Genomic DNA, 19,417 nt, shown 5'->3' on the forward strand with positions numbered 1-19,417 from the left:
ATTTTTGTAGCACGTGTGGCTGAAGATACATATGCCTTGCATACTACTGCCATCAAGAGTTGGGCTTGAACATTTGCAGGTTGTTTTTCTTCAAATAAGTCTTTCAGGTCATGAGGTATACTGTGACTCCTCATTTAGTGGACAATGCACATGGGCTCCTACTTCTTCTTGTATTGTTTTCCCTCCATCGGGTTTGGACATCTACCAACAGAGTTTTGAGATTCTGCATCTTTCACACATTTTCCAGGCCCACGCAGTTGGAATTTGACCCGGATTATCTGGAAGAACTTGTCCACTTTCAACGCCTCCCAGTGCAATCTTCATCAGACACCCTGCGAAGACAGACATCCAACAATAAAGTCCCCACACGTTGGGGACCTCGCCCGTTGTGGGGCCACATCCCTCCACTTCAACCTTCAATGCTGGAAAATGCAGAGCATAAGGAAGATGGAACCTATGTCCTTCTAAAATTGCCCTTGCTAACACAAGAAAGACCTGTGTTCCGAGTGTCAAGACAACATCTACTTGTGCCTTTCTCTTGACTTCGATGATATCTGCTGCGAGTCCTGCCTCGTCGTTTTGTGCTATGGCAAGACCTTAGGGTGCCAAAGATGTACCAATACTCATCCCCCGAGACCTCCAATATCTTTGGCAAACATGACCCCTTCAGCGCAAACAAAGGATACAGTGGTCGCTCCTCCGGCCTTCCTCAAGGATTAGCCATACCCAGGTCCATCTCCTGTGGCGCCTTTCAAACACGAGAATGAAGAGGGCGTCATGCTTGCAACGAAGACCAGCAGCCCAGAACCCAGGTAACACACCCAGAGATCTAGGATTATAAGTACATGGTTCTGACACTCATTCCAAGCCTAACAAAAGTCATCATGCTGAGATAGAGCACCATTCCTGCTGCAGTCTGGCATCGAGACCTGTGCACAAAAGACTGCTGTCTCTAGGGCCTCCACTGTCTTCATGCTCCAGTCGGCACGGTGAGAAGGCGTCGGTTCTGAAGAGAGACCCAACCAAGAGGGTCAACCCTTCCCAGCCATCAAGCCCTACACGGCCCAAGGGCACTGACTAGTCTCCGCTACAGTCGCTGGTGCTGAATGTACCATCAAAGCCCACACCGTCAACAGTTGGATCTGAGGAATCAGAGCGACCCATCCTATAGGATCTCCAAGAAGTGCATGATGACAGGCAGAAGCAGCTTTTCAGTCAATTCCATAACCAGGAAAAGCAGCTCCAACAAAGCCAACAGGGACTTTGCCTCACAAGAGGAGATTTTCCTTCAAGGAGAACCCACTCCTAAAGTCTCTCTGGAACCAGTACCATAGTGACAGGAGTACTAGCCTTCTTCTACCATCTTCTCTAGCTCTACCAACACCTCTACCATTCCATACTACCACTCTCACACATACTACCCTTTCTGCTTCCTCTAGGCTTACTTTAGGCCTCCCCATGCACCTTTCCAGGTCCTTTGATCCTGCTGCTCACTATGTTCAGCCCATCGAGCCAGGGCCCACAGATCACTCCTGTGGTGACTAGGTCATCGACCCAACTGGGTGACCCAGATCTGGACAACTATCCTTTCGGATTAGTGACACCAGCTTGAGAATTAGAAAAGTACCTGTACAAAATGGAATAAAGAGTAAGCCCTTTTGAAGAGAAGGATCCTGTGATGGTTAACATCCCCTCCCATGTGGAGAGAAAGGGTATCACTCTGGATGGGACAGTAAGAAATCAACTCGGCTATCTCTTCTTTCTCCATTTCTATACTGATCAAACATATGAGGACTAAAAAAAACAACTATCCTGTCAGGGCATTTCCGCTGGATGATACTACAGGCTGTCATGGCATTATCCAATGTGCCACGACTTTTCATAATGGGGACGTGGACGTCCTTGACTAGGAAAATTCTTAGTTACGCTATCCAAAAGGGAGTGGGCCATCAGTTCTTACCTATGCTCAAGGGCATTCTTAAATCTGCACTGAGACCTTTAATTAGCTCAAACATTTGACAGTAGTAACATCCGAAGAAATACAAACCCACACCCAGCAACATTGTCTACGTCATGGGTCAGTTTTGCCCTGAATCTTGTGGTCCATACTTCCAGCAAAAGGGCCTCCACTCGGACTATAGGCTGCAAACCGTTGCCTGACAGAGCAGGCAGATGGATATTGTGGGCAGGCAGGTAGCCATATGGGCAGTTACCCATTGGTATATAGCAAACTCGGGCACCTCTCCTATTACAATAGGTCCCAGTAGGAGGAAATGCAAAAGCTTAAAACACACCTTTCAGAGGAGGTCAAGACTGTCCATTGCCAACATTCACTGTGTCCTTGATGCCGCGGACATAGTGTTGCGAGGCATTAACCCTATTGTTCTCCACAGACACCACACCTGGCTCCACAGCTTGGGTTTAAACCCAAGTTACATCCGCATCTCCTGAACTTTCTATTCAATGTGGAGACCCTTCCTTTGTCCTGGGGTTGATGGGAAAAAAATCAAGGTGGGCACAGATTGCAAAATCTAGGAGTGCCCAGCAAACAGCAGCTGCTAGGGACTCCTTACAATAGCATAAGGAAGGAAGCAAAGCCAGTTCTCCAGATCAGCTGCACTCTTATCAGAAACCGCAGCAGTCCTTTTACCAGCAGATGGGAAGGGGTTATAACAGAGGTGGCTATAGGAGTAACAACAACAATGATAGGAGTAGAAGTGCTCTAGTAAATATAAGGGTCCTCTAACTTAAAACAATAACTTACCCTCCCACCCCCCTCATCACACATCACCTGTCACAGGAGACCAGGTTTCCTCTCCCAGTGGGAGGAAATTGTGTTAGATCAGTGGGTCTGAGCAGTGGTACGCTAACCCTAGTGCCAAGAACTTCACAGCCTCTCTCAACATTCCATCTCACACACACATATTTAGCAGAGAGCATCTTTCCCTTCTGGCAACACTTGTGAAGCACTCATTCACATGGGGGCAGTAGATGGAGTGCTGCCTCAACACCAGGGCAAGAGTGTCTACTCTCTCTTTCCTAATTCTGAAAAAGACTGCTTCCATAAGCCAATCCTGGACATAAGGCCCTTCAGCAAATTCATTCTTTTCCTGCATTTTCATATGACAACCATGCACGGCGTCATTCCTTTTCTCCAACATGGCTACTGTCTGATTGCGTTAAACATCAAGGAAGCATACTTTTATATACCGATCCAGCACCACAGCATCTGCTGCTCTTTTTTTAGCCCAATTGCAAACTTAAGTTAAGTCAGTGGTGTGCCTCCTAAGAATCATGGACTCCTGCATTGCCATAGTACCCCACACCAGGCCGCACATGGAACCGATGCAAGAATGCCTCTTGGTGTAATGATCACAAGCGGATGGTCACTGGGTACAGTTAATGTTGGTAAAAGCCAGTGCCCATCACTCTTTGCAGTGTTGGAACGGCAACATTCAGTTGCAGAACAGGCCTTTCTTAGATCCTGTCCCACAGATAATTACTACCACAGATGCCTCTCTCACAGACTGGGGGGAACACTTCAACAATAAGACTGAAGAGGAAGTGGGGCACCCTCAATACCAAGGGCACCACACCAACTACCTTGAGATGCTGGCCATATGCCTAGTTCTCAAAACTTTCTTTCAGATAATTTGAATAAAAGTAGTTTTCATCAAAACAGTCTACATGACCTCATGAAACAAGACAGCACATGCTCCCTCGCTGTCAACACTAGCGTATTCGATTTCGCAGCAGGCGATCTGCCACCCCATAACCTCCTGGTGGAGTACCTTCCAGGGCAGAACCACAACTTTGTGGACTTGCTTTGCAGGACTCCTAAAGTACACAAGTGTGAATTCCACCTACAAGTACTACTCTGTTACTTTCGGTACTGGACCACCCCACAGATAGACTTGTATGCCAAAACCGAAAATGCAGAATGCACAAACTTCGCCTCCATGTATCCACAGTCCGTGGTCAATGCACTACGGACCAACTGGTCAAGGATCTTTGCCAACACTTCCTTCTCCCCCCTTCCATACATACATGGTAAAGAAGATGTGGCAAACTTTCCTCACACATCTTGGTGACCCCAACGTGTGCCTGACACCCTTGTACTTGATGCTCCACAAGATGTCCATCATCCCCCACAAGAAGCTCCGATCCAGGCTGGGCTTTTTCTCATGCAGATCAGCCACCCAGACAGCTCAAACTGCAAATTTGGCACCTGAGGTCCTAGAATTTGGCTAACTTTTTCTCCCACAGGCGTACATGGCTGTCCTGCACCGAAGCCTTAGGCCTACCAAAAAGGCCTGTTATCCTGCTAAGTAGAAAGCGTTTGGCCACTATTGCATTCCCAAGCACCCAGGTCCTTTAAATCCCAGCGACAAGGGCAATATTTGCCATCTCTTGCACCTAAAGAAGTCAGGCCTCTCCTAAACTGAAATATAGCTTCATCTAGCCACTATTGCGGTCTACATGCTAAACTGGGAACCTTCTTCCTTGTTTAGGATTCCAGTATTCAAGGCGTTCATGAAGGGCAGCATAAAGTTCATACCTGCGAGTGTCCCAACCCCCATGTGGAATCTTATTGTAGTCTTCACCAGACTCAAGGTTCCGTCCATTCAAATCTGGTACTCTTGCCCTTTAGGGTTCCTTTCTTGAAAACTGGCTTTTCTGGTAGCTGTAACCTCCCTCAGATATATTAGTGAGTTATAGGTGCTTACACTGCAAGACCATTTCATTTAGTTTCACAGGGACAGGGTTGTTCTCAGAACAACTCCAAAGTTCCTCCCCAACCTGGTGTCCACTTTCCAACCCATTCTAACATAGAGTTTCCAGTCTTCTTTCCCCAACCAGAGTTGGTAGTGGAGCGCTGTTTGAGCGCTTTACAAATGTGGATTATTCACACCTTAGATGTTAAGCGGGCTTTCATGTATTATACTGACAGGACCAAGTCTTTCAAAACTTCATAAAGGACATCCCATCTCTAAGCCTGGCATAGCGTCTAGATAGTAAAGTGCATCCAAACCTGCTATTTCTCAGCTAAAAGAGCCCTACCGGTTACCCCTAGGGCACACTGTACCCATAAAAAAGAGGCTGCCATGGCTTTCTTTGGTAATATTCTGCTGGCTGACATATGCAAAGTGGCCGCTTGCTCAATCCCACATACGTTTACCAACACTATTGTGTAGACATCTTAGTCCATCAGTAGGATATGATGGCCAGACAGTCTGAAGGACTTTATTTCAGACATCTGCATCATCCACAGGCTAACCATCTGTAATGGAGGGTACTGTGTTACAGTCTATGCAGAGCATGTGCCTCTACAGCCAATTAGCCTGCAAACATCGGTTTGTAGCTTAGAATGCTGTAGAATAACATGCACCCACCCTCCTCCGCAGTGCTTAATTTGAGCAGGTGCTTTCAGGTGCTCAGCACCTGCACTTCTTTCACAGGGTCTGGGCTACAATTTCTGAACCTGCAGGTGGTGGTCTCAATATTAATTGTTCAATTCAAAATAAAAAGAATAACAAACATTGCATGGTGACTGGCTGGTAAATGTTCATAGGCAGGCCGGCATACTCCTGTCCAGGCAGGCATGATTGTGTATCACCCCGTTAGTGACGATGTCATCATTCTGATCACAAATCCAAGAAGTCATTGACAAACTATGTCTTGCATTCTATTCCCCTTGTCTGCTGCACACTGCCACTGCCTGAGACTAAACCTCCCATTGAATAACTATAGCTGGGGGCTGGCTCATGAAAGAGTTGAGGCAAGGAAGCTGCAAGAGCGCATTTGGAACTTGGGAGTGAGGGCTCTCGAGGAAGAATAAATGAAAGTAAGTGTGGACTTTCCACTTGTTGCGTAGGCCAGAGTAGCATATCCGACAGCCCTGCATTGCTGCTATCCTCAATGTGCTCAATGAGGCTGTGGCCCAACACAACTTTTGTGCGCCATGGCATCACCAGTAGAATATGTGCGCTGCACCCCAGCATGGTAATTGCTGAGTGTGGGTGAGTCCAGTAGGCACCACAACCATACTTACCAGCATAGGCAGCATTGCTGCTGGGGACAATGCCTGTGCTGTAGCAGGCAGGATCACAGCATGCTGAGCAGTGGATGCCGATGCCATCCCTGGACCTACTAATTGCAGGCAGCACTAGCAGTGATATGACTTGCTGTGCTCAAGCAGCCGCCTGTTTCGCAATAAACCCAGTCATACCACACTGATTAATATATGCAAAAAAGCATTTTCATTTGGTCTACATTTTGTTTTTGCACTCCGTGTAGGTAAGAAAGTAAAACATCTTCCGCTTCTTTAGGAATGACAACAGGAAAACGCAGAGTTCAAAATAGCAGGGACATGTACAGGTGGATGACAGGGGTCACAGGCAGCCAGCAGTGTAAGAGATGAGAGACAGCGAGAGTAAAGAGGAGAAGAAACCGAAACAACAAGAGAGGAGAGCTAAAACGGGGCAACGTAGAAGAAAAGGAGGAGAGCAAATCAGATACGAAGAGAAAGCAGCCATGATGTGAAGAAGAGAGCATTAAGAAGAGAGAAGATAGAATGAAAGGATCTGAAGGACAGGACAGAGGGAAAAAAGCAGACAACTGATAAAATGGAGACACAGCTAATCACTGCTAGAGAGTGATAGTAAAGAGCCAAGGTCGAGGGGAGAGAGAGCAGAGCATGGATAAAAGTGAAGAGAAAAAAGGGCAGGGCTAAAATGAATAGAGGGCAAATCAGAAATAGAGGGTGTGACAAAGGTGATAGAAAACAATTAGGTGAGAGGATAGACTCTTAGAGCAAAGACTTAGGGGACAGACAACAGATCAAGGTTAGAAGATAGAGACCTAGGCAGTGAGAGTGTTGAAAGTGGGGCTCACCGGAGGAAGACGTGTGCGGTGGCCTCCTTGTCAAAATTTTCAGCACCTGCACTTCTTTTTTTTTTTTTTTTTTTTACAAATTAAGCACTGCTCCTCCGCTCTTATCTTATTATCTAGTCGGCAGTGCACAGTACACATGGCATATTATGCTACACTCACTTGCCACTCCATACATGCCCTCACAATCTATGTGTAAAACAATCTACCATAGTCAGTGCCCATGCACATTGTCCATTAGAGGAGGGGTAACAGGACACTCTGTGACTAAAAAGACTTCTTTCAAGAAAAACAACCCGTAAATGTCTAAGCACAACAGTAGGTGGCAGAAGTATGCACAATAAATTCAAGGACAACCTAGCAGTGGCAAAGCCAATAGGTCTCGCCTATACGACATGAAGTGGCCTTGTCACTGTTTTTAGCCATGTTGTACAGCAGCCCGGCAACTGTGCAACATGGCTGAAAGTGCTGTGCAACATGGTTGAAAGTAAAGAAAAAAAGATCTGGCGAGGCCAGCATTGACCCTGCCATAGTGCTTTTGTTTATTACTTTCAGCCATGTTGCACTGCAACTGTCCGCTGTGCAACATGGCTGAAAGTAAAGAAAATAAAAGTGTTATGATGGTCCCATAGTGCTTTTTGTCTGGCAGGAGGAACAGTGGGGTTAGACGAGCAATAACTGGGGTCAGGGGGAATGGGCAGGCAAGGAAAGGGGGATGGGCAGGCAAGGAAAGGGGGATGGGCAGGTTTTGGTTCGAGCTATGATTGCATCTTTGGTTCCAGTGGAAGATAGCAAATCAAGAGTTCAGAGGTCGCTATACATGGCAATGTAGACCATCTTAATACCCTCCAGGGTCAGCTTCCCTCTTTCAGCAGAGTGCCTCAAAGCTGCTCATGAGGGCATCAGAAGAGTTCAGACTGCATGCACATAACGTGACTATGCATGAGCTGCATAGCAAGTTACTTCTGGGCTCCTACCCACAGGTATCATTGGCTGAACCCTGCATAAAGATGCAGGCTTGGAAACCAGGAGGAGTCTGTGGCTCGCTCCATCTCATGAGATGAAAAAAGTTGAGGGGTGGGGACAGGCAGCAATGGGCCAAGCAGTGTCAGGGGCAGGCAGTTAGTGGACCAGGCATATAACGGGGGAAGGGCAAGCAGCGAGGGGAGGGAGGTGGTTGGAGGGACAGAGGCAAGAAAAATAGAATGCAGGAGGGCTGGATGGAGACAGACTGCAAAACAATGCACACTTATGGGGTCCTAGCCCATTCACTGCGGCGGGAATTCCACTGCGGTGCTGGCTGGGCTAGGGGTGGGCGTGGCACCTCGGTGCTCATGATGGCTCCCAGCTGTCATAAATCACGGTGGGCGTGTGCTCATGACGCCAGGGAGCAGTCAGAACTCCGCCCACTGATTAATTCTCTCGCACAGACGGGGAATAAACAGCGCGTGGGCGGAGCGGCAATGTTCGGACGGCTCCCGGCCGTCATGAGCACATGCCTACTGTGACTCATGAGGGCCGGGAGCCATCATGAGCACCGATGTGGCTAGACAAGAAACTAAAAAGAATGTGCCTGTGCAGGCCTGCTGCCAGTGGAAGGACACTGACCACATGCAGGAATATTTACTTGGTTCACACTCTTCCAAATTTACAAATGCTTGAGACGACAGTGAAAGCAGGAAGCGCTGACCAATGAGAAGCGAGTAAATAGAGTGACTTGAAGGCAACCAATGGTAAGTAATGGGCGGGCTCTAAGCTCTCTTTCCATTTTTTTTGTTTTGTGTTTTTTATGTAGAAAGAGTCTTGCAATCAGCAGAACATGCACTGTCTCAGATGAGACTTAAAAGTGGACATGCTGATGAGTACAGATTCACAGTCACGGGCAATGGACCTGTTGAGTGAAACCTCGGGTTTGACCACAGGTGTGCTATGGCTGGAATAGCGATCAGAGAAAAGACTTGTGGGCAAAAGAAAACAGGCAAAATGTTTAATGCCTTTAGTTTAAGTGTTGCACGCTTCGCTCGGCACGCGTGCCTTCATCCTCTCCACGGGCAGACGTGTCACGTTTGGCACCATCGAGGGCACTCTGAATTGACACCCGAGCGAGACGCTGAGGCGTTAAAATGTGTGAGCAACGTGATGATCCACTTTTTAGGGCTCGCCTGCTGATGCGCTTCAGCGCATAGCTGGCGAAGCTCTATAGGGGCTTATCCAGTGTTTATCCACTGGCGATTCCACTGGCGATTCCTTCAAGTGCATGTGCTTTTTAGGTCATTGCGCTTGCGCAAGCCCTAAAAAGCGCGTGCACAATGCCACCAGCCGCCTGCCTGCCTGCCTCGCATTACCACATCAAAGGCAGCCCTCCGAGCGCATTTCTCACCCCCTAATTATTCACGGCCGGCCGGCAGGCACATCAAAGGCTGCTGCTGCCGTGACTCGCATTTCTCCTCCCTCCTCCCCTATCACTGCCCAGGCCGGCCGTACTTTCTCTTTACAAGGGCGCCCATTCCTGAATCACTTGAAATCTCTCCACATTATTTGCATTTTGTTAATTAAAAAAATTAACTTCAACACAGCGTTGCACATTTTTCTCGACTTCGGAAGGATGAGTCCCAATCTCATTTGTACAAAGTGTTGTAATGGGATTATTGGAGAGTTAGAGAAACGTGCTCACAAGTTACATTTTTATGCAAATCATCTGAGTAAATAAACAATAGCATGGTGCCGTTTGCGTCCTTGACTTGATCTGGTTTTTATTTTTATTTTGCTATTATTCTCACAAAGGCTAAGAAGGTCTGCCTACTTTAGTATTAAGTGCTATACGTCGCATAAGCAACAGCTAACCATTCACTCACCCACGCAACGCCACTCACCCATGCAACGCCACTCACCCACGCAACGCCACTCACCCACGCAACGCCACTCACCCACGCAACGCCACTCACCCACGCAACGCCACTCACCCACGCAACACCACTCACACACGCAACGCCACTCACACACGCAACGCCACTCACACACGCAACGCCACTCACGCAACGCAACGCCACACACGCAACGCCACACACACACGCAACGCCACACACACACGCAACGCCACACACACACGCAACGCCACACACACATGCAACGCCACTCACACATGCAACGCCACTCACACATGCAACGCCACTCACACATGCAACGCCACTCACACATGCAACGCCACTCAACCACGCAACGCCACTCACACACGCAACGCCACTCAACCACGCAACGCCACTCACCCACGCAACGCCACTCAGCCACGCAACGCCACTCAGCCACGCAACGCCACTCAGCCACGCAACGCCACTCAGCCACGCAACGCCACTCAGCCACGCAACGCCACTCACACACGCAACGCCACTCACACACGCAACGCCACTCACACACGCAACGCCACTCACACACGCAACGCCACACGCAACGCCACACACACACGCAACGCCACACACACACGCAACGCCACACACACACGCAACGCCACTCACACATGCAACGCCACTCACACATGCAACGCCACTCACACATGCAACGCCACTCACACACGCAACGCCACTCACACACGCAACGCCACTCACCCACGCAACGCCACTCACCCACGCAACGCCACTCACCCACGCAACGCCACTCACCCACGCAACGCCACTCACCCACGCAACGCCACTCACCCACGCAACGCCACTCACCCACGCAACGCCACTCACCCACGCAACGCCACTCACCCACGCAACGCCACTCACCCACGCAACGCCACTCACCCACGCAACGCCACTCACCCACGCAACGCCACTCACCCACGCAACGCCACTCACCCACGCAACGCCACACACACACGCAACGCCACACACACACGCAACGCCACACACACACGCAACGCCACTCACACACGCAACGCCACTCACACACGCAACGCCACTCACCCACGCAACGCCACTCACCCACGCAACGCCACTCACCCACGCAACGCCACTCACCCAAGCAACGCCACTCACCCACGCAACGCCACTCACCCACGCAACGCCACTCACCCACGCAACGCCACTCACCCACGCAACGCCACTCACCCACGCAACGCCACACACCCACGCAACGCCACACACACACGCAACGCCACTCACCCACGCAACGCCACTCACCCACGCAACGCCACTCACCCACGCAACGCCACTCACCCACGCAACGCCACTCACCCACGCAACGCCACTCAGCCACGCAACGCCACTCAGCCACGCAACGCCACTCAGCCACGCAACGCCACTCAGCCACGCAACGCCGCTCAGCCACGCAACGCCGCTCAGCCACGCAACGCCGCTCATCCACGCAACGCCGCTCACCCACGCAACGCCGCTCACCCACGCAACGCCACTCACCCACGCAACGCCACTCACCCACGCAACGCCACTCACCCACGCAACGCCACTCACCCACGCAACGCCACTCACCCACGCAACGCCACTCATCCACGCAACGCCACTCATCCACGCAACGCCACTCATCTATATGCAAAACGAAAAATGTCAAACTCTTCTATTGCGAGACCTATTGCATTTTCAATGCTTGTTAATTACTCCGAGAGAGCATCCTTCGCTCGCCCTCCCGCGTTCTCGTCCGCTGGTCCTGATGAGAGGAAACTGCTCGAGAGGAAAGTCATCCAGACATGTAAATGAGGCGGTCTGCGCTCCCTCAACTTCAGGCCCTGTTGGGGGGGCAGAACTGCCGACATGGTGGAACACGAGACCCCCGAGGGCGGCTGGCCATCACCTGAGAGACCCACAGACAATGGAGTGGAACAAAATGGAAATGCAAAGCAGCCCCATTTCATCTCGGTGCCCTTAATTACTTTCAGAGGCGAGTCAGCCATCTGATGCGTTGTCTGATCGCGAGGGCTGGACTGCATCCAGCTGCACTGGCCTTGTTTATTGCCTTTTATATAAAAAAGGGACTGGGGGTGGTACTGCGTGCTTGCTTTTGGGTCTACGCGGGTACCTTCTATAGATGCAGCAGTATACTGGTAAGAGAACCAAAGGGCTGTTAGGAAGAAACTAACCAAAAATCTAACTCAATAAAACTCTCCTACTTGGGAGTGTTTCTTATACACAGAAATGGGTTCAGAAGAGAGATGTGCTTGATGGAAGACCCTTTGAATACGCAAGCTATTAGTGCCCCTTGTTTCCATTGCACTACTGTGTGGTATTTCTAAATATTCCTGCATGCTCATGAGCCTTTGTTGTGCTCACAGAATACGTTTTCTTTTTTTTTTCATTTCTTTTTTATAATCAAATTTTTTTTGCATTTTATATAAGCAACAGAACAAAATCCAGCACATGACGGCATGAATACACAATAGCCATGTACAACAAACAGCGTAATCCGGCTCTAGGGAATGATGGTATATCATCTTATTTCCATATATAAGGCAACATGTACGTTTACATTTAGAGGGCAACATGACCATTAGGAAGGTAACAAATTCAACTACTTGCCCCATATCCTCTGAAACTTTATTAGACACCCCCGGGCCTCGAACAGAGGTTCTTCTTGGTACTTTTTCTATACTCTTCTTTCCCATTGTGGGTCCTATTTCCAAATCACTCGAGTCTGGATCTTGATTTCCTCCCTTACCTACTGTGAGTTACCCTGCACTGAACCTCTTGCGGATCTTGACTTTATTTCACCCTCCCCCATCCGTAAACTTGGTTTCTAATTTCCAGTCTTACATCCAGTGGCGCAGTGGCCTGAGCGACTGACCTCGGAGCGCGGGGCACACGTTCGATCCCCAGCAACAGCTCAGCTCGGCATCATTTGACTCTGGGCAGTGGCTCACTTAATCTACCCGATTCCCCAGCGCCTGGATACCCTTAGGTGTGTTAAATCGCACTTTATAAATGTGGAATTAATTAGAATTAATTAGTAGCTTCCAACCCGTACCCTTCTCACTGCACCCCGTTTGAGGCACTTGAGCAGTAGGTTCTGCTCTAGCGTGGATAAGCAGGTAATCTTGTGTAGTCTCTGCGTTGCCTTTGACCTCAGGAAGCAGATCTGGGCAGTGGTGACCTTTGCATACATTGTATGTGTTGAGGTGATTGAAGGTGCACAGGCCTCTGGAATGATCAGGTCTAGAATTTTCTGGGCTCCCCTGAAAGAAACGAATATGATCTTGCGCACTAGGTCCACTTGTGCACACCAAGACGTTTTTAGCATGGCCCACAGTGCTATGACACAGAAAGATATTTTCGAGGTTTGTGGTAGTTTGTTGTGGTTTAGAGCTTCGTGTGCCACTTTACCTAGCGAACAAGACGTTTCTGAAAATGTTTACAAATTTAGGTTGAGACTAAAATAATGACTTTAGTTATTTTGTTTTGGGGTAAAGACACAATGTTCTAGAAAGGCTCTTTCATGGGATTATTGAATTATTTTGACATGCAATTGAAACATAAAGATAATAGATGAGAGAGAAGCAAAGCTAGAGTCACAGGAGCTGAAGACCAGGCTGTCTCAAAACCCTTGCACAGTCTTCACAACTCAGAATGGATTAACCACCCGCAATGTTAAACCTAAAAATGCACCGAGGCCCCTTGGTGGTACCAGCAGGCACACACAGCTAGCTACCTACCTCACAGAATAGACTTGCTCTCTTTGGTCTCTGACTAGTATCAGTTAGACAAAATGGTTCACCAAACTGTGCAATTCAGTTCTGGACCTTGTGCTTTTTTTCTTCAAAATTGATTCTCAAGGGGGCAGGGCCAGCTTTAGCGCTGGTGGCGACAGGTGCGGCAATAATTTTTGGCACCCCCCATACCCCATGACCGCCTCCTTGGATTTGCTCATACCGCCAGGCAAAATGCCCGTCATCTCTCCAATCATAAGTTATTACTCAAAACAGTGCCCCCTCTGAGGTCAGCGCCGCCCTCCACAGGTCAGCACCCAGTGCGGCCGCACTAGTCGCACTGCCCTAAAGCCGGCTCTGGCTAGGATTCTTGGAGTTTTTCCACCTAATGCCTCAAGGATTTTACATGCTACTTTAAGAAGTTTGGATTCTCAAATGGTGCATTTTGCTTCCTGTGCTCCGGTCCTTACTAGCAGTCAACTTTTTCTGAGCCAGGTTCAAGACTCATATTTTTCTCATGTTTGATTTTCTTTACTGAGTGCAAATTCATGTAGTTCTCAATCACTTGTGTATATCAAAGTCATTGTTTTGTAAACCTGTACAACTAATGTCTTTGATGCAAGCTTATGAACAAAATGAAATGACCAGAGAAAGAAGTCGGTAGCTACTTTTGAATAAATCCACGAGTCCTGTTACTTCTTCCTGCCAAACCACTTCCACTGGATGAAAGTGACCTGCATTTTGCATCACAAGAGGCACTTGGTTGCTCAGTCAGTCCAGTTGGGCCCAGTTGAAATGCTAACCCTAAAAGCAAGTTCAGCTTGGAGCCAGACGAATGTTATGGTTGTTTAGGCCCACAATTAATACGTGTTTAGGTCGGTTGCAAGCTGCTGTTGTGAAGCAGAAGACAGAAGTGTAATAGAGGTTTGGAGTTTTTGCTTCCTTTGTGCTTTGAAATCTAGACAATATTTAATAGTTATCTGAACTTTTTAGTGACGACACACTGCGAAACACACGTAAGTTAGTTGCCCTTTCTACGCTGTGCGGCCTGAGACGTAAAAGGGTTAGTTTGATGGAAGTTTGATTTGATGGGGATTTATAGAGCGCAACAAATGCCAGAAGGCGTCAAGGTGCTAGAGTCCCAGTGATAAGGGTCCACCACCGAGAAGTGTAACACACTATCTCACAAAAGATAGCCTATAGCATGAAAAGCCAGGTCTTTAATGCCTTCCTAAAGGGTAATGAGACCTAATACAGGTCAAGTGAATTGGCAGTGAGTTCGACAGTCTCGCTTTCGCGACTGAGGAGGCTTTACCTCCCCGTTTCTTCTTTTGAGATCTGGGCACTGTCACCAGATAAAGGTAAGAACATTTCTCCAAAGGGTGTAGCTATGAAACATAGCCCTGCAGGACAGATATGATCGAGGGCCTTGTGCACTAAGCCAATGGCCTTGAACATAATACGTTTTCTTAACGGGAGCCAGTGAAGGTTGTGTAGTCCCTTGGTCACTGACTGCTGTTTAGGAACGTCCAAGGTGAGCTTGGACAGTGTGTTTTCCACTAGCTTTAGTTTAGCTTGGGTGCTGTTGTTGGTTTGCAAATATAGGGCATTACAGTAGTCGATTCTAGACATGACTAGTGCCAGAGCCATTCGAATCCGTGCTGCAAGGAGAATGAAAGGAAATTGTTTCCTTAACTTTCTGATCAGCCAGAAACACCTTTATACCACACGATTGGCCTGGAAGTCTCAGGAGAGCTGACAGTCTAAGAGAATCCACAGGTTCTTAGACTTCTCAGTAGGCATAGGATTTTTTTGTTTATTTTTTTAAATTTAACGGAGTTTTATATATCGTGAACTTGGCCCGTGTCTGGTATCAGAGCGCTTTACATAGCACCAGTTGCGTTACATGAGGACACGCATTCATTTTGGCTAGGCATGGGGAGATTACGTGATTTGCCCAGAATCACAGGATGTTCAGTGTCATTGCCAAGACTCAAACCCAGTTCCCCAGATTCGAGGTCGACCGCCCTAGCCGTTAGGCCAATTCCTCTCCCCTAGGATAGTACCTAGTGTCTCAGGCCACCAGATGTGATTCCAAATGGAGCATTATATTCCAAAAAAGCAACACCTCACTTTTCCCTATTGAGTTTCAGGTAGTTCCTCCCCATCCACCAAGCTACTTCTGTCATGCAGTGGTTGAAATTGACTGTATGCGCTAGTGTCTTTTGTAATTGACACCATATGCTGGGTGTCATCAGCATAGAATAACACCTGAAGCCCAAATGAGCGAATAATCTTGCAGAGGGGAGATGTACTGGTTAGAAAGTGTAGGGTTTAATGATGAGCCCTGAGGCACCCCACATGGCAAATAAAGAGTCTGATAGATAGTGATTCTCGGCCACCCTCTGAGATCTATCTTAGAGGAAAGATGACAGTAGTTTCAGCACTTTATTTGTAGACATTTCTGATGGGATCATTGACATCTAAGGGCCTGTGGAAGCTGTTGTCAGTCAACAGCACACATAGAGCTTTAACATCGTGCCTGAAACCTAGAGCAAAGCAGCAGGACATCAGAGACAGTTAAAAAAAAAAATCGAGATAGAGATACCAACCTGCAGTGGGGCTGTAAATGTGATCATGCACAATATGCAGGCAAGAAACTTCAAATGTCCCTGTCCTTTCCTCATTGAACAATAACGATGTCACATTAATGGTACTGATATCCTGTAGTGCGGCACCGGAAGCGACGAACCTTCCGGACAGCTCCACTGTCCAGCTGAACACTGGATTGTCATTGCTCCTTTGCACAATATCTGAGTTCCAACAGACGGCACAATCAATGTAAAGCATATTGTAGCAGTGTTGGGGCACCATATTTAATTCTAATCCTTTAACGAAAAAGCCAAGATTACAGAACCTGTTCAAAGTCACAAAAGAAAAAATATAGTCACTTTCATTTGTCCAATTCCCCGGATCCAGTGTGACATTTCTGATATTCATCTAAAAGTGTAACATTCTAAAATCGCTATTCCGTTCGCGATCCTGAAGCTCTGTCATTAGCCCAAGTCTGTTAATCTAAACATCTCTCACTGCCCCAAGACCGCAAAGAGATGTTCAAATTGTAAACATTTAGAAATGGAATCTCTTCCTTCATTTGGCATTGTGGCCGGCTTTCAGCTTTGATGGATTGGCAAATGGTGATGGAGCTTCTGTGGGGGAAACGCAGATGGAAGAGGAAAGGGTTCTTTTTATAAGGGAAGAAAATTGAAATATGTCTCTGCTCCAGTTAGTAACACTATATAATTTGTATGCTAGGGTGCACAGCAGGTTGTAGAATGTTCAAGCGGTTTATAAGTTTGTTGGTGCCACACAAGTAACGTCAAGTGTCCCTCGGCGTTCAAATATCAAATGAAAAACGTGAGGTCAGTGGACCACTGATCTCATCCTTATGTGCACTCAATATATCTTCCCAAACATTTAGGAGTTCCAAACTATTTTATACTTCATTTGTAGTATTTTATTCACGATATAATTTCATTTGTGATTATCGTTTTATACATTTGTTGCAGATTTTAGCTCTTGGATTCAGAGCATAACACTGTCCCTTTTAGATAAGTCCAATGCATTTCGGGGCCATATTGCGACCCTTCATCAGGGAAAGGATACTGTGATAGAAAAGAGAGAGTACCGTGTAAGTATAATGTATTTCGAAAAGTGTGGGTGGAACGTGGGAGACAAAACAACGTGATGAGTTACGGGGTCACCCTTAAGAAAACCGTGGTCCAAGTGCCAAGTTCCATAAAAGAGAAATGGAGTCTTACGTGTTTTCACAATGGTGGTAAGGTAAGTCTGGGGAAAGAATCAAGTCAGGGTAGCATACAGTTTACCGTCCTCGTGTTACGAGGGACGGAACTAACCTGGGGTGTGATTCTAGGTTTCTGCCGAAAAACGGTCCGTTCGCCAACGCCGGTCAGGACACGAATGTCAGCTGCCGCGTTTACTCGAGTTCATAAACTCGCGGTCACGTGATCAGAGAAAGTGAGGAAAGACTCGGTCCCGTGATTACGGTGATAACAATATGTAGTTTACGTGTCCTGACCGGCGTTGGCGAACGGACCGTTTTTCGGCAGAAACCTAGAATCACACCCCAGGTTAGTTCCGTCCCTCGTAACACGAGGACGGTAAACTGTATGCTACCCTGACTTGATTCTTTCCCCAGACTTACCTTACCACCATTGTGAAAACACGTAAGACTCCATTTCTCTTTTATGGAACCTGGCACTTGGACCACGGTTTTCTTAAGGGTGACCCCGTAACTCATCACGTTGTTTTGTCTCCCACGTTCCACCCACACTTTTCGAAATACATTATACTTACACGGTACTCTCTCTTTTCTATCACAGTATCCTTTCCCTGATGAAGGGGCGCAATATGGCCCCGAAATGCATTGGACTTATCTTAAAGGGACAGTGTTATGCTCTGAATCCAAGAGCTAAAATCTGCAACAAATGTATAAAACGATAATCACAAATGAAATTATATCGTGAATAAAATACTACAAATGAAGTATAAAATAGTTTGGAACTCCTAAATGTTTGGGAAGATATATTGAGTGCACATAAGGATGAGATCAGTGGTCCACTGACCTCACGTTTTTCATTTGATATTTGAACGCCGAGGGACACTTGACGTTACTTGTGTGGCACCAACAAACTTATAAACCGCTTGAACATTCTACAACCTGCTGTGCACCCTAGCATACAAATTATATAGTGTTACTTCTTCGTGTCCAAACCTGCTTGGGCAGCACGCTACAAAAACATGTTGAATAACTATGAAGAAATAGCGAAAAGTACCGAGGCCCGCGCCTCCACATTTGCATTCAAAGCGGATGAAGCAGACCGAATGTACGCACTGATTAGGGAAGAAACCACACAGGAGACCACTACTCGCTCCAAAGAGCAACATATAAGACAACTTATATACTTAAGCAAGAGACGTGTTAACCAACAACTACACGCCAGCACACTGGTCAAATATCATCGTAACCAGCGTATACCAAGGGGCCTCAGAATTGCCTTGAAACCATCACTCTGTAAGAACTCCAAAAAATTCCAGGAAAGATGGTATGAAATTTTGAACAAATGTTCTTTGGATTTGATCCTACTAATTATTGAAGAACTTTCTGGAATACTTGAGGAACTCACCACCGAAATTACAGAAACATCGAATGAATTATCCAAAATGTTATCTGAAGATGAATTAAAGAATATCCTAGAAGACATTCAGGTACAAATCAAGAAACATTCAAATGAGATCAACGAGCGTAAAATACGCAAGTACAGAAGAGACACCACGGATTATAGACTGGGAGAAGTCTACACATGGGCGGAGATTTATGCACAAAAAAGGAGAAACAGACCGCCAAATTCCCAAACAGAAACGTCATCTTCAGATAGTGACAGTACACAACGATCCAAGAGAACCACAGCGACTCATATAAGCACCGATACCAATTTAGCACAGCAACCAACTGCGAGTTTTCAGACAGAACCGAGCCCTTTTTTAGAACAGGGCCAGGCGCAAAAACGAGACCCCGGAGAGGACAAAGCAAAAGAAAAAGAAAAGGAGAAAGAACCGCCAATCACAAGAAGCGCGACGGGAACCATCAAGGAGAAGAAAAACACAAAGAAGACATAAACCCTGAAGAACTAGTCATTAACATCAGTAAATATCGACTCTCTAAACATGAAAAGACATTACTACAAAAAGGTACTTCCTTTGTACCCACAACCAACACGAACAATTTGGAACTGGAAGTCAGTCTATTCAAATTGATGCGCAAATTACGCCTACGCCATCTCTTTGAAAATGTATTACCCGAACAACCCAAAC

General features: G+C 47.2%; 1 protein-coding gene across 1 annotated transcript in view; it reads left to right on the top strand.

Moving 5' to 3' along the window:
* The window catches only part of DNAJC11 (DnaJ heat shock protein family (Hsp40) member C11), a 536,755-nt gene that overhangs the window by 406,340 nt on the left and 110,998 nt on the right, over positions 1-19,417 (top strand). The window lies entirely within an intron of this gene.

The sequence above is a fragment of the Lissotriton helveticus genome, chromosome 5_1, assembly GCF_964261635.1.
Source record: "Lissotriton helveticus chromosome 5_1, aLisHel1.1, whole genome shotgun sequence".
NCBI classification, from domain to species: Eukaryota; Metazoa; Chordata; class Amphibia; order Caudata; family Salamandridae; genus Lissotriton; species Lissotriton helveticus.